The sequence below is a fragment of the Durio zibethinus genome, chromosome 15, assembly GCF_047325235.1.
Source record: "Durio zibethinus cultivar Kanyao isolate XHJ-2024 chromosome 15, ASM4732523v1, whole genome shotgun sequence".
Lineage (NCBI taxonomy): Eukaryota > Viridiplantae > Streptophyta > Magnoliopsida > Malvales > Malvaceae > Durio > Durio zibethinus.
In genome coordinates this window covers 4,219,031-4,233,991 of record NC_143176.1, presented here as the reverse complement: position 1 = coordinate 4,233,991, position 14,961 = coordinate 4,219,031, and positions in this window count along the sequence as shown.

The following is a 14,961-nucleotide window of genomic DNA, read 5'->3' as shown; positions in this document are numbered from 1 at the left end:
ATTATCAACGATATTCATATGCAAAATTTTCCAAGATCGTATCTTTTTTTTTAAGGCTTTGATGAGGTAGTTTAAGATTAAACGTCAGAGTTTTAGACGATGAAATAGAAATAATATAAAAAATATAAAAATGATACGATTTAAAATTGATAATCTATAATTTATAACAATATCTTGGAAACGTGACTTTACCGTGGTTATGGTAGAATTTTCCAAGATCTTATTTTATCTTAGGCTTTGATGAGGAAGTTTAAGATTAGACTTGAAAGTATTAGACGATGACATAAAAATAATATAATTTAAAATTAATAAAAATTTTATATAGGTTTAAAAAAAATATGTTTTATATTTGATATATCAACATAAATTATGATATAATAATTTTTGTATTATATATATTTGATATAAAATAAATACGATACACATATTCGATATAACATAAATATATATATATATATATGATAATTTGGAAATTGACAGATTTATTTGTAGGATAGAGTTTCAGAAATAGCTATGAATTTCTACCACCAATTAATTTGTTGGAAAGAAGCAAACAGGAGCAGTACTGCTCTTTGAGTCTTAGCACAAATCATTCAAACACGACTCGTGCATGTTGAATTGCAAACGCCACCACTTTTTTCGTCTGTATTTGGTCAATTCTAGACATTGCTATTTCAATCGTCCCAAGTGCATATGTCACAGGCTCTGACCTTAGACTCAGAATCTGTGCGGCTTTAGGCTTGAAATCTCCTCTTTTATGCCTAAGTCAGTCTAAAACACAAGCGTGCGGGCACTAGAACAATGAAAATGGCTAATTACGCAAGTTAAAGAGAAACAGGATAACAAGACAGAGTGCTGGAATATACTGTATATTCACTGAAACAGAAGTATTTGATGGTGTACAAATGAGGGTGGAGCAACCCTCTATTTATAGTTGAGGCTCCAGCTACACTTAATGGCAATATCCTTAGAATAGAGGCTAAAATCAAGGGATTATATAGATTACAATCAATTAGGATGCTAACTCTTGATTTTCAGGGTCAACCAAATCTACCAAGATGCTCCTGCTGATCCTGCCTGCTTCCAGAAGCTTCCCTTGCGTGTCCAGCACCTTGGGCCCTTCTGGATGTGGTGCAAGCAGCTTTTATGCCAGCCTTGGTCTCACGGGCTGGCCTGCAAGCTGGACGGGCGTTCTGAACTCGTTTGCTAGGCTTTGCGCCCAGATACCCGCCAGCATGCCTGGTCTACGGGCCTCAACCTCTGGCTCGTCTGCTAGTGAGCTTGATGTGCTTAGTGCGCCCATCTAGGGCGTGACATTCTTCCTCACCTGATTGCGCAATGCCCTCATTGCGTCTTTTGCATGGTACTACCTGATCTGGTCCTCGAACTACCATAAGTCTTCTGTTGGTTCCCAGCTCGCCTTATTATCTGGAAGTCCCTTCTAGCACACAAAGTACTCTTATCTTGGTTGATAGTTCTTTCGTCTCACCTCTCGATCAGCTATGATGCTATGAACCTCCTTCTCATATGAGGCCCTTGCTCCCAATGGCGCACGCTTTGACTTTGCCCGTCCTGGATCTCCCTCATCCTCATGGAACAGTTTGAGCATGCTTACATGGAACATCGAGTGTACCTTCAACTTGGGTGGCATATCCAGCTTGTAGGCAACCTTGCCTACCCTCTTGACTACTTGAAAAGGTCCCTCATACCTTCGGACTAGGCCTTTGTGCAGCCCCCTGTGGTGCACAATGGGATGCAGCTTCACCAACACCAAGTCTCCAACCTGGAACTGCACGTCCCGCATATTCTGGTCTGCCCACTTCTTCGACCTCTTGGCCGCCTTGTGTAGACAAACTCTGGCCAAGTCAGTTTGCTCCTATCATGGCTTGGTAAACTTGTATGCTACTGGATTTGGCCTTGTATAACCTGCAGCAATCGAACCGGGTGTTAGTGGTTGTTGCCATGTCACAACCTCAAATGGGCTCTGGTTCGTTACCTCGCTCCTTTGCAAGTTGTAGGAAAACTGCACAACATCTAACAGCTTTGGCCAGTCCCTTTGTGTGGTACTTACATAGTGCCTGAGGTAGACCTCCAATAGTTCATTCACTCATTCTGTCTGCCCATCGATCTGCAGATGCATGCTGGTGGAAAAGTTTAAGTCTGACCCCAACAGCTTGAACAACTCAGTCTAGAACCTGCCCGTGAAACACTCGTTTCGATTACTAACAATGGTTCTCGGCACTTTCTAGTACTTAACCATGTTTTTCAAGAACAATCGAGCTGCCTCTTCGGCTGGGCACTCTTTGGTTGCTGGAATGAAAATTCCATGCTTGGAAAACCTGTCCACCACTACCATGATGCTTCAAAACCCTTCTGTTTTGGGTAGACCGAATATAAAGTCTAGAGAAACACTCTCTCATGGTCCTTTTGGCACTGGCAATGGCTCCAAGAGACCCCTTAGTTTCTTGAGCTCCATTTTATCTTGTTGGTAAACAAGATAAGTCTTCACATAGGCTTTCATATCATCCTTCATGTGGGGCCAATAGTATCGGTCCTCGATCAGCGCCAAGGTGCGGCTCACTTCTGGGTGTCCAGCCCACCTTGAATCATGACACTCTTACAAAACTTCTTTGCGGAGCTTTCTGTGATGCAGCACAAACAGTCCATTGCCCCTAGTGTACAACAAGCCATCCTACATCCAAAACCACTTAGTCTTATCTTACTGGGCATACTTTATCAAAGCTTTGGCTGTAGGATCATGCGCAAGTCCCTCTTTAATGTACGGCACCAGTGACCCTTCTGGTTGGCTAATGGCAGCAAGGTTAGCCTTCCTGCTCAGGGCGTCTGCCACTTGATTTGCCCGCCCTGGCTTGTATTCCATATGAAAATCAAATTTCGTAAGATGCTTATGCTAGAACAGAATCGGTGCACCATATGGTGCCTTCGATGGCCTGATAAAGCCAGCATCAACTAACTCTTTAAGTTGCTTCCTCAACTCCTCCAACTCTGGTGGAGACATTCGGTAAGGGGCTCTAGCTGATGGCTTGACCACGGATACCAGCTCGATCTTGTGGTCCACCTCCCTCTTAGGTGGTAGCTTGCTAGGCAGCTTTACGGGTGTAGACACCTTATTTTATCCGAGATTCTTTATCAATTGAGACTAATCTAAGCTTAGTTGCAGGGATTTTTATTCATTTTTATTTTAGATTTTTTTTCCATATTTATCATTTTTATTTTTATTTTATGATTTATTTTTTTTCTTTCTTTTGATCATTTGACTAATTAAAAAAAAAGAAAAAAAAAGGAAAAAAAGCTGAAAGATTGAGATTAAGCTTGGTGATTGTGATGATTGTTATCTAGATGCTAATCTTTAGCATTAGATGACTAATTGGAATTGAATTGAAACTCTATCAGCATGGGTCTATATATCAACAATGAATATATAAGCTGAAGGAAAAAAAGATAGAGGAAAAATTCGAATAGGAGAAGGAAAAAGAGAGAGAAGCGAGGAAAAAAAGATAGAGGAGGAATCTGAATAGGAGAAGGAAAAAGAGAGAGAAGTGAGGAGGAAAGATAGAAGAAGAATTCGAATACGAGAGGGGAGGTGACCAAAAAAAAAAACCAAACAAAAAAAGGGTATCAACGAAAGAAAATTTGGAAGAAGGGGACGTGAGTTTCTTGGAGGAACTTATCCAAGTTGAAAAAATCGCTCTATTTTGTTCTCCTGCTAACCAAAACAGCCCTCATTTTTTTTTTTTCTGTTTACCACCTTTGCCACAGCCACAAGAAAAAGAGAAGCACAGATTTCAGCAGAATCATCCCCACAACACTACAAAATTCAAAAGCAAAACCCATCAGAGAAAATTGTTCAGGCTCAAAAGTTGGAAAAAGATAAGTCTTCTGTCTAAAAAAAAAAGTGCTTTTACCCAATATCAGCGGCATCTTCAATCGAAGAAAGAACCAAATTGAGGGTGGATCTCCCTCTTATCTACCTGGTGAGAAGCTTTCGTGACATTTCATTTGCCAGATCTTTGTACATGAACATGCTGTAACTGATTTTTGTATAGGACTACTGTTAGGATAATTAATTGATGATTTAGCAATTGAAATGAAATGTTGATGAAGCTTTGGCAGTAAGCAAATTTAGGCTTGAATCTTGATGTAGTGGTCACCCAAAGACTGGCAGAAATAGCAGGCCATTTTGTTTCATAATATCCTTAAAATTAATGAATGCATCCAGGAATCCTCCATAAAAAAAAAGGGGAAAATCAACCAACAGAAAATGGCAAAGCTTATTTTCACCTATCCTCAATGGAGAACACTTACGCCAGATCTGTTCTAGAGGTTCTGGATTTCCTTAGAGTAAACTTGACGAAAAGTCTCAATTAATTTTTTTGCTAGTGTTGAACTTTTAACTGCATCGAACATTTTTATAGAAGTTGGATTTGGTTTTGGATTTCTTTGGGGTAGACTCGACAATAGGTCTCACTCATTCTCAGGAGTGATTACGGAAACAAATGCTGAAAAGGCTCTTAAAGAGCTATGTGCCTACCAAGCTGATATTGGAACTGTGTTGCACAATGGTTATTTTTCAATACTTCCTGCACCTTAACAAGCTCCAGGAGACATAGTAAAAGTTAGTGTGGGAAGTAAAATTCCAACCAATATGAGAACGATTGAGGTGCTAAGTGATCAGTTATGTGTTGATCAAGCAATTCTTACGGGTTGCAATGACTGGTGATGGTGTCGATGATGCACCTGCACTTAAGAAAGCAGCTATTGGAATTACAAAAAGATTTGGAACAGTAGTTGCAAAGGCTGTTGCAGAAGGAGGGGTTATATACAATAATACAAAGCATCTCTCTAAATATTGGTGAAGTAGTTTGTATTTTTATGGTAGTTGTGTTAGGAATACCTGATACCCTTGCACCTGTCTAGCTACTACAGGTCAACTTGGTTACTGATAGAGCGTCTGCCATTGCCATTGGGTCTAATAAGCAGGACTTTGATGTGATAAAGGTCAAATCTCACAAGGTTGGTTAAGCAGTGGTCACTGGCTGGCTGTTCTGTCGTTATTTGGTGATCGAAGCAAGAAGGACAAAAATAGAACATGGGAACAACCAGATAAAGACAGAAAATAGAAGCAATAAGCCAAAACCCAAGAAAGAAAAGTGGAACTGGAAATTAGAAAAATGTCTCTTCCTTTCAAAGTTCTCATGACGGAAGAAGCCTAGCATCGCTCTCTCCATTACTTTTGTACTCTCTCACAGTCGAATGACGACAAGGAGGGTAGTACAAATGTTCATGAGTTTAACAGGCCTTTTCTTGGCTTTCATACTCATTTCAAATGGACTTCAGTTATTGGACATGTATTCAGTGTAGATTTTCCAGCTTATTATCAAGAATGGAATGCCACTAATCCTTTAGACCTATTTCAAGGATAGTTATCAAGACAGAATCAAGCCCAAAGGCCCATATTTCTAGACATCTAAATCAAGAGGCTCGTGGTTGTAGTCATTTGGTATTATGGTTGGATTGTGATAGTGAAGAAGGAAACATTTGTTTTGAAGTCATTGAGTGTACGAGATTTCATATGAATGAGGCAAAAAAAAGGGTTTATCGTGCTAGGTTTTTTTTTGAGGAAAAGTTAAAAGTATCAAATTTTCTCCAAATTAAAGTTTTCAAAAAATATTTTTGGAGAAAAGTTGAAAGTATCAATTTTTCTTAAAAATAACATTTTAAAAAAGATTTTTGAAGAAAAGTTGAAAGTATCAATTTTTTTCGAAGTTAAAAGTTTCTAAAAAATTTTTTTGGAGAAAAGTTGAAAGTATCAATTTTCCTTAAAAATAAATTTTAAAAATGAATTTTTGAAGAAAAATTGAAAGTATCAATTTTTCCTGCACAAAAACAATCATTTTTTTCTTCTTATTTTTTTTTAATGTTAAATAATCTAATGATGGAGCCTCTGTAAGTATTTTTTCAATTTTTTGCTAAAAGTATTAGAGTCAATTAAGAATAATTTCCAATAATTAATCACTTGGTAAATTTTTAAGGCTCATTGGATAACATAAATTTAAGTTGGTACCATCTTTTGATGGGCGTTGTGAGGGTGCTATAACCTTCTTCACACGTAATTGAACTCTCGAACCCTGTTCTGGTTAGTAGACCTGAACCTATTCTTTTAGGGACCCTTAAACTTAGGTGTTCTCTGAAAGGACAGATTTCTTAAGTGACCAATCGCACCTAGATAAAAAAGATTGGTGGCGACTCCCTTAAGTCAATATCTAGTGATAGATCCCCGGATCTAGACATTATGACAACTTGGCGACTCCATTGGAGACTTTGAAAGTCAGGCCAACAAATAAATTTGTGTTATCCAAAAGCCTAATAAAATTGAACCTTTTTGTATATGTGTGTTATTATTCATTCATGTTTATTTATTTTTTTAATTATGTCATTCATATGCATGTGCATAACATGAGTTTTATACTCGAGCTCCGTCCCTCTAGGAGGGAGTAAAGTACCTATTGCTTTCGTGAGGTCTAATGCCTCCGCAGTGGCTAGCGAAATACTCCCACTCAAATTGAACATTTTTCGCTTGTAGCCTGTAATGGGTGAGGATTAGGGTACCTTACTAGTCTGTGATGGACAAAGATGTAAGAAGCAAGTTGGGAACCTTTAGACTTTGACCTTAAACTACATATAGTGAACCTTAAGAGTGCCTAAACCTAGGATAGAGCCTTTTCTACCCAATGATAGATATATCCTGAAATTAAGACACAAAAAAGGTGTTTATCTAGTCATTTTGATTGTTTAACTTTGTGCATCATTATACATCAGCATCATTTTCATTTCATCTATGGAACTAACAATGTTGTTTGTCTGATTTTATGCATCTGCATTATTTTCATGATCATGTTTTAACACAATTATTTGCATCCATTTCATATTAGATTTCATTCAAAAAAATGTACATTTCATTCGTGCATCAACAAATCATACATAAAGTATAGCATAGCATTTCTAATCATAATTGTGGTGTTAGAGGTTCAAGGATAGCTCCACCAAACAACCCCACTCACCAATATAATACAAGAGCTCAAGCCAAACTAATGGAACAAAAAAATTTCAGTCGTCTCGAGAGAATAGAGAAAGCTCAGGAGAAGTTAAAAGGAGAGTTGAATAGGATTTTAAAGGCTTTAAACAAGTTAAACAAGGGAACACGAGTATAAAGATTAGGGAAAAATCATTAAAAAAAAAGAAAAAAGTTTCTTAGACACTGGTTTGAGGATGAAAGTGAAACAAAAAAAAAAGGTAAACTGATTTAAGATGGTGGTCCAAATTTCGAGTCGAATGTTAGTCATCGACAGCGAGTGGAAAGAGCCTGTTCTCAAGAAGCGAATTTCAATTATATATCATGCAATTGAACAGAACATCGATTATATTCCAGCAGCTACAGCTGAAGATGTGGAGCTTGCGGTGGCTACTGCTCAGAGAGCTCTTTTTAAAAACAAAGGCAAAGATTGGGCTTCAACTTTTGGCGTTGTTCGTGCCAAGTATTTACGGGCCATCATTTTCAAAATAACAAAGAAAAAATCTGAATTAGCAAAGCTTAAGCAATTGATTACAAGAAAAAATTTGATGAAGCAACTTGGGACGTTGATGATGTTGTTGGATGTTTTGAGTACTATATGTATCTTGCTGAAGGTTTAGATGCGAAGTAAAAGATTGTGCTGTAATATTGAAACCTTTCGAGTTGATATCTATCACCTGTTTGAAGCTGGCTGACGTGTGTAGGAAGGTTGGTTTTCTTTCAAAAACATTCTGACTAGATCGAGCCTGAAAGTTATGATTTTTTTGGCATCTTATCTCAATGTTGACAAGATTGCTTTTACCAGAAGCACTACAACAGGGAACATGATAATGGAAGTAGCCGCTCAAATGGTCAAGCCTGCATCTTTAAAACTCGACAGAAAAAGCCCAATCATTTTGTTTTAGGATCAAGAATATGAAAAGTCGTAATGAATCAATGGGACGAGATAAAAATTCTTCACCTGGTTGCCCAGGGGCATGATTTTAAAGAGGATGTTAAAACTGGTTAAATGCTACTTGTCATTCTAAGAGTTCTTTTAAAGTAATGTTAGGATTTCTTTTTTGCAATATGATTTCACTTATTATCATCTTAATAAGGGCAAGTTAATGAATTTCATTACATTTTCTCTTTCACTCGACCATTATTCTATGCCCTGTTACTTTTCATAACTTTACATTCTCATTCTTAAATTTCAGATGATGAATATTTAGATAATGATAACAATAATTCTGAGATTTAATTTTGAGAACTCATCCGTATTAATATGAAGAGATGATTTGAGCAAAAAGTAAGCTGTTATCGGAAGTGAAATAGATATGTCTTGAAGATGTGCAATATTTCATACAGGTTCATGAGCTTTGTTCAATAGATGATGTTCAAGAAAGGTATTCACAATTGAGATGAAAAATGGTCATCTTTCTTTTATCATTTGAAAAATCATTTATTGCTACCCCTGTGAGCCTATCATGATTTTTTTTTTTAAGAACCCCAACCAAGGATCACCCTCTACACTGGAGGGCAATTTTTGAAAAAAAAAATCACAAAAGGTCTCAAAGATGGAAAAAAAAGAAAAGCAAAAGAAAAATAAATGTCACACATGATTTGGGGCAAAGTAATGAGAATCCTTTGTGTGAAGAAAGAAAAAATAGTGAAACGATGTGGAGGGTAAAATGTCAAGTTGTATCAAATGATCCTTTGGTTTTGAACCTTTTTAATACATGTTTTGAGCCTATTATATCCATTTTTTTATGACCCTTCACTTTGGCCTACATTACAACCTTGAAAAGTCCATTTGGATCAAGTGTGAATACTCAACTTGAATGATCATATGTTGAACGAAGGTATGCTCATGATGAAGCAATGGAATCATGCTACATTGCTCTAAAGTTTGATGTATGAAAGATACCAACAATGGATGAAAAATGAGAAAAAAAAAAGAAGATGACGAAAAAGAAAAAAAAAGAAAGAAAAAAGGAAAAAATGAGAAAATGAAAAAAGAGATCCAAATTGAAAACTTGAAAGGGTGATTTTGGTAGAAAAAGATTCAAGTCAAATAGCTCACATGAATAGAAGATCAAAGACATTTGAAGATCCCTCAAAGACTGGGGCAAAGTTCGCCAAGCTCAAGATGACTTCAACAGTAAATGAAATGAGTTTTTGAAAAAGAATCCTAGATTAATGTTGAGAATTGTCTGAATATTCATCATTTGGACATACCATCCATCCCAATGACATATATCCAATTTATTTCTTTTCCCATTTATTTTGTACCAAAATAGATCTTCATCGATTATCTTTACCATAATTCACCTTGTGTTCTCTTATTGTTTCACCCCTAGAATGAATTAAGAAAATGCTTGATTGCATTGTATTTGTCAAGAATTGAAATAATAATGAATGAATGAATATGTGCTTAAAAAAGTCTAGCATTCATTTGAAAAAAAATCTAAGATGATGGTGGTAACAAAATAAAGAAATGGTAGAAACTTAAAAGAGATGATGAGAAAGGACAAATGATGTGATCAAATAAAGAATATGATGATGGATTAGACAATAAAATGAAGATTAGGCAAATCTTGAAAAGTGCTATAATCAAGTGATGAATATGGGGATGTATTGGTCGATATGACCTATGAGTTATGATTAAGTGATGAAAATAATATGGGACAACAGATGAAACTAGTGTTGAGAAGCTTATGAACAATGACTAAGTGACAGATGATGAAATTTATTTTGAAATGGCTAGTATTGAGAAGCTTATGAATGATAACCAAGTGACAGAAGATGAAATTTATTTTGAAATGGTTAGTGATGATAAGCCTAGCATGTGGGGTAATAGGTAAATTTTATTGGTGCTGAGAAACCTTCAAATGGTGATCAAGTAATGGAAACAATGATGATCAATTGATGAAGCTTGTTCTAAAATGTTGAGAAGCTAAATAAGGGGAGAATGTGAGATGGTAGGGTCTTGAGGACCACATACCATAATTATTTTAGAATTTTGTGATATAGAGGTCTGCATTACATGCATCATGAAGGCATCATTGCTTAAATAATACATGCATATGATTTGATGAATTAAACTTTGTTTGGACATGCATGGCACTATAAGAATATAGGTTGCCACATTTGCATCATTAAGAAGGCATTTGCATCTTTGGTTATGACATTCATTCATACAAATTTTTGAGTCACTTAAAAAAAATTATGAATATTTTGATGAGAAGTTTTGAGAACTCCAATGAGAATCTTTGAGTTTCAAAATGAGAATTTTTGAGGAGTGAAACCCTAAAGTTCGTCGAATGTGAATCTTTGAACAAATAAAAAGTTTTGAACTTTTGGATGTGAATCTCCAAAATACAAAGCTTCATTTTTTTGGATGTTAATGTTTCAAATGAGAACCTTTGAACTTAGATGCGAAACTCTAAGTTTTATTGCATGTGAGCCTTTGAACTCAAATGAGAAGCTTTGAATTTTTAGATGTGAATCTCCAAAATTCAAATAAAAAGCTTTAGATTTTTGGATATGAATTCCAAGTTTGCCAAATGAGAACCTTTGAAAAGCCTTGAACTTTTGGATGTGAATCTCTAAAATTTCAATGAGGATCTTTGATGCGAGTCTTACAAGTTGCAAATGCAAATCTTGAGATCTTGCAAATTTGAATGAAACTGAAATCTTGAGAATTAAATTTCAGTAAATTCTTACGAAGTTGGAAGGTTCTTACGAATATGAACCTATGAATGTTGAACTCAAGTTATGAATCTTTGAGTTCCCATTACAAAATTTCTTCAATCACGATTTTCAACTTTTTTGGACATGATTGTCAAGGAGTAATTTACTTTTCAAAGTCGTGGTGCCTCTGTTTAGATGAGCAATTTACTTTCTAAAAGTCGTGGTGCCTCTGTTTAGAGGAGCAATTTACTTTTCAAAGTCGTGGTGCCTCTGTTTAAAAGAGCAATTTATTTTTCAAAGTCGTGGTGCCTCTGTTTAGAGGAGCAATTTACTTTCCAAAGTCGTGGTGCCTCTGTTTAGAGGATCAATTTACTTTCCAAAGTTTCATTGCCTCTGTTTAGAGGAGCAATTTACTTTTCAAAGTCGTGTTGCCTCTGTTTAGGGGAGTTTTGTTTTTATTTTTCGAAGTCGTTGAGCCTCTACTTAGAGGAGCTTTGATCAAAATTAAAAAAAAAAATTGCCTCTGGAGCTTTGTTTATGTTTCTCAAAGTCATTGAGCCTCTGCTTAGAGGAGTTTTGATAAAATTTAAAAAAAACAAAAAAATAAAAAAAGCAAAAAAATTGCCTCTGTTTAGAGGAGCTTTGTTTATTTTCTAAAGTCGTTGAGCCTCTGATTAGAGGAGCTTTATTTATTTTTCAAAGTCGTTGAGCCTCTGAATATGGGAGCTTTATTCATTTTCAAAGTCATTGAGCCTCTGATTAGAGGAGCTTTGTTTATGTTTTTCAAAGTAGTTGAACCTCTGCTTAGAGGAGTTTTGATCAAATCTTAAAAAAATAAAAAGTGTCAAGTTGAGTCTTTATTGGGTGTCTATGTCTTTGCACAATTTCTATTTCATAGAAAATGTGCAAAGAGGGGCAGCTGTAGACACCCCATTTTATCTGAGATTCTTTGTCAATTGAGACTAATCCAAGCTTAGTTGTAGGGATTTTTATTCATTTTTATTTTAGATTTTTTTTCATATTTATCATATTTATTTTTATTTTATGATTTATTTTCTTTTTCTTTCTTTTGATTATTTAACTAATTAAAAAAAAAGAAAGAAAAGAGGAAAAAAAGCTGAAAGATTGAGATTAAGCTTGGTGATTGTGATGATTGTTATCTAGATGCTAATCTTTAGCATTGGATGACTAATTGAAATTGAATTGAAACTCTATCAGCATGGGTCTATATATAAACAATGAATATATAAGCTGAAGGAAAAAAAGATAGAGGAGGAATCCGAATAGTAGAAGGAAAAAGAGAGAGAAACGAGGAAAAAAAGATAGAGGAGGAATTCGAATAGGAGAAGGAAAAAGAGAGAGAAGCGAGGAGGAAAGATAGAAGAAAAATCCGAATAGAAGAGGGGAGGTGACCAAAAAAAAAAACAAACAAAAAAAAGGTATCAGCGAAAGAAAATTTGGAAGAAAGGGACGTGAGTTTCCTGGATGAACTTATCCAAGTTGAAGAAATCGCTCTATTTTGTTCTCCTTCTAACCAAAACAACCCTCATTTTTTTTTTCTTCTGTTTACCACCTTTGCCACAGCCACAAGAAAAAGAGAAGCACAGATTTCAGCAAAATCATCCCTACAACACTACAAAATTCAAAAGCAAAACCCATCAAAGAAAATTGTTCAGGCTCAAAAGTTGGAAAAAGAGAAGTCTTCTGTCTAAAAAAAAAAGTGCTTTTACCCAATATCAGTGGCATCTTCAATTGAAGAAAGAACCAAATTGAGGGTGGATCTCCCTCTTATCTACCTGGTGAGAAGCTTTTGTGACATTTCATTTGCCAGATCTTTATGCATGAACATGCTATAACTGACTTCTGTATAGGACTACTGTTAGGATAATTAATTGATGATTTAGCAGTTGAAATGAAATGTTGATGAAGCTTTGGCAGTAAGCAAATTTAGGCTTGAATCTTGATGTAGTGGTCACCCAAAGACTGGCAGAAACAGCAGGCCATTTTGTTTCATAATATCCTTGAAATCAATGAATGCATCCAGGAATCCTTCATAAAAAAAAATGGGGAAAATCAACCAACAGAAAATGGCAAAGCTTATTTTCAACTATCCTCAATGGAGAACACTTATGCCAGATTTGTTTCGGAGGTTCTGGATTTCCTTAGAGTAGACTCGACGAAAAGTCTCAATTAATTTTTTTGCTAGTGTTGAACTTTTAACTGCATCGAACATTTTTGCAGAAGTTGGATTTGGTTCTGGATTTCTTTGGGGTAGACTCGACAATAGGTCTCACTCATTCTTAGGAGTGATTACAGAAACAAATGCTGAAAAGGCTCTTAAAGAGCTATGTGCCTACCAAGCTGACATTGCAACTGTGTTGCGCAATGGTTGTTTTTCAATACTTCTTGCACCTTAACAAGTTCCAGGAGACATAGTAGAAGTTAGTGTGGGGAGCAAAATTCCAGCCAATATGAGAACGATTGAGGTGCTAAGTGATCAGTTATGTGTTGATCAAGCAATTCTTACGGGTTGCAATAACTGGTGATGGTGTCGATGATGCACCTGCACTTAAGAAAGCAGATATTGGAATTACAATGAGATTTGGAACAGCAGTTGCAAAGGCTGTTGCAGAAGGAGGGGTATATGCAATAATACAAAGCATCCCTCCAAATATTGGTGAAGTAGTTTGTATTTTTGTGGCAGCTGTGTTAGGAATACCTGATACCCTTACACCTGTCCAGCTACTACGGGTCAACTTGGTTACTGACGGAGCGTCTGCCATTGCCATTGGGTCTAATAAGCAGGACTCTGATGTGATGAAGGTCAAATCTCATAAGGTTGGTTAAGCAGTGGTCACTGGCTGGCTGTTCTATCATTATTTGGTGATCAAAGCAAGAATGACGAAAATAGAACATGGAAACAACCGGATAAAGACAAAAAATAGAAGCAATAAACCAAAACCCAAGAAAGAAAAATGGAACTGGAAATTGGAAAAATGTCTCTTCCTTCCAAAGTTCTCATGATTACAGAAGAAGCCTAGCATCGCTCTCTCCATTACTTCTGTACTCTCTTATGGCCGAATGACGACAAAGAGGGGCAGTACAAATGTCCATGAGTTCAACGGGCCTTTTCTTGGCTTTCATGCTCATTTCAAAGGGACTTCAGTTATTGAACATGTATTCAGTGTAGATTTTTCAGCTTATTATCAAGACTGGAATGCCACTAATCCTCTAGACCTATTTCAAGCATAGTTATCAAGACAGAATCAAGCCCAAAGGCCCATATTTCTAGACATCTAATTCAAGAGGCTCATGGTTGTAGTCATTTGGTATTATGGTTGGATTGTGATCGTGAAGAAAGAAACATATGTTTTGAAGTCATTGAGTGTACGGGATTTTCATATGAACGAGGCAAAGAAAATGGTTTATCGTGCTAGGTTTTTTTTGAAAAAAAGTTAAAAATATCAAATTTTCTTAAAAATAAACTTTTAAAAAGATTTTTGAGAAAAAGTTGAAAGTATCAATTTTTCTCGAAATTAAAAGTTTCCAAAAAATATTTTTAGGAAAAAGTTGAAAGTATCAATTTTTCTTAAAAATAAATTTTTTAAAAATGAATTTTTGAGAAAAAGTTGAAAGTATCAATTTTTCCTGCACAAAAACAATCATTTTTTTTCTTCTTATTATTTTTTTTAATGTTAAATAATCCGACGATGGAGCCTCTGTAAGTAAAACAGTAGTTTTCTTGCATACTCCTAAGGTGAGGGAATTTTTTTAATTTTTTGCTAAAAGTATTAGAGTCAATTGAGAATAATTTCCAATAATTAATCACTTGATAAATTTTTAAAGCTCATTGGATAACACAAATTTAAGCTGGTTCCATCTTTTGATGGGCGTTGTGAGGGTGCTATAACCTTCCTCACACGTAACCGAACTCCCGAACCCTGTTCTAGTTAGTAGACCTGAACCTATTCTTTTAGGGACCCTTAAACTTAGGTGTTTCCTGAAAGGACATATTCCTTAGGTGACCAATCGCACCTAGATAAAAAAGATTGGTGATGACTCTTTCAAGTCAATATCTAGCGATAGATCCCCGGATCTAGACGTTATGACAACGGGCATCACATCACTAAAGGTTTTCAGCACCTTTAGCACCTCCAAAGGTGACTTGATCTCCTTCTCCCTTGGCTCATCATATT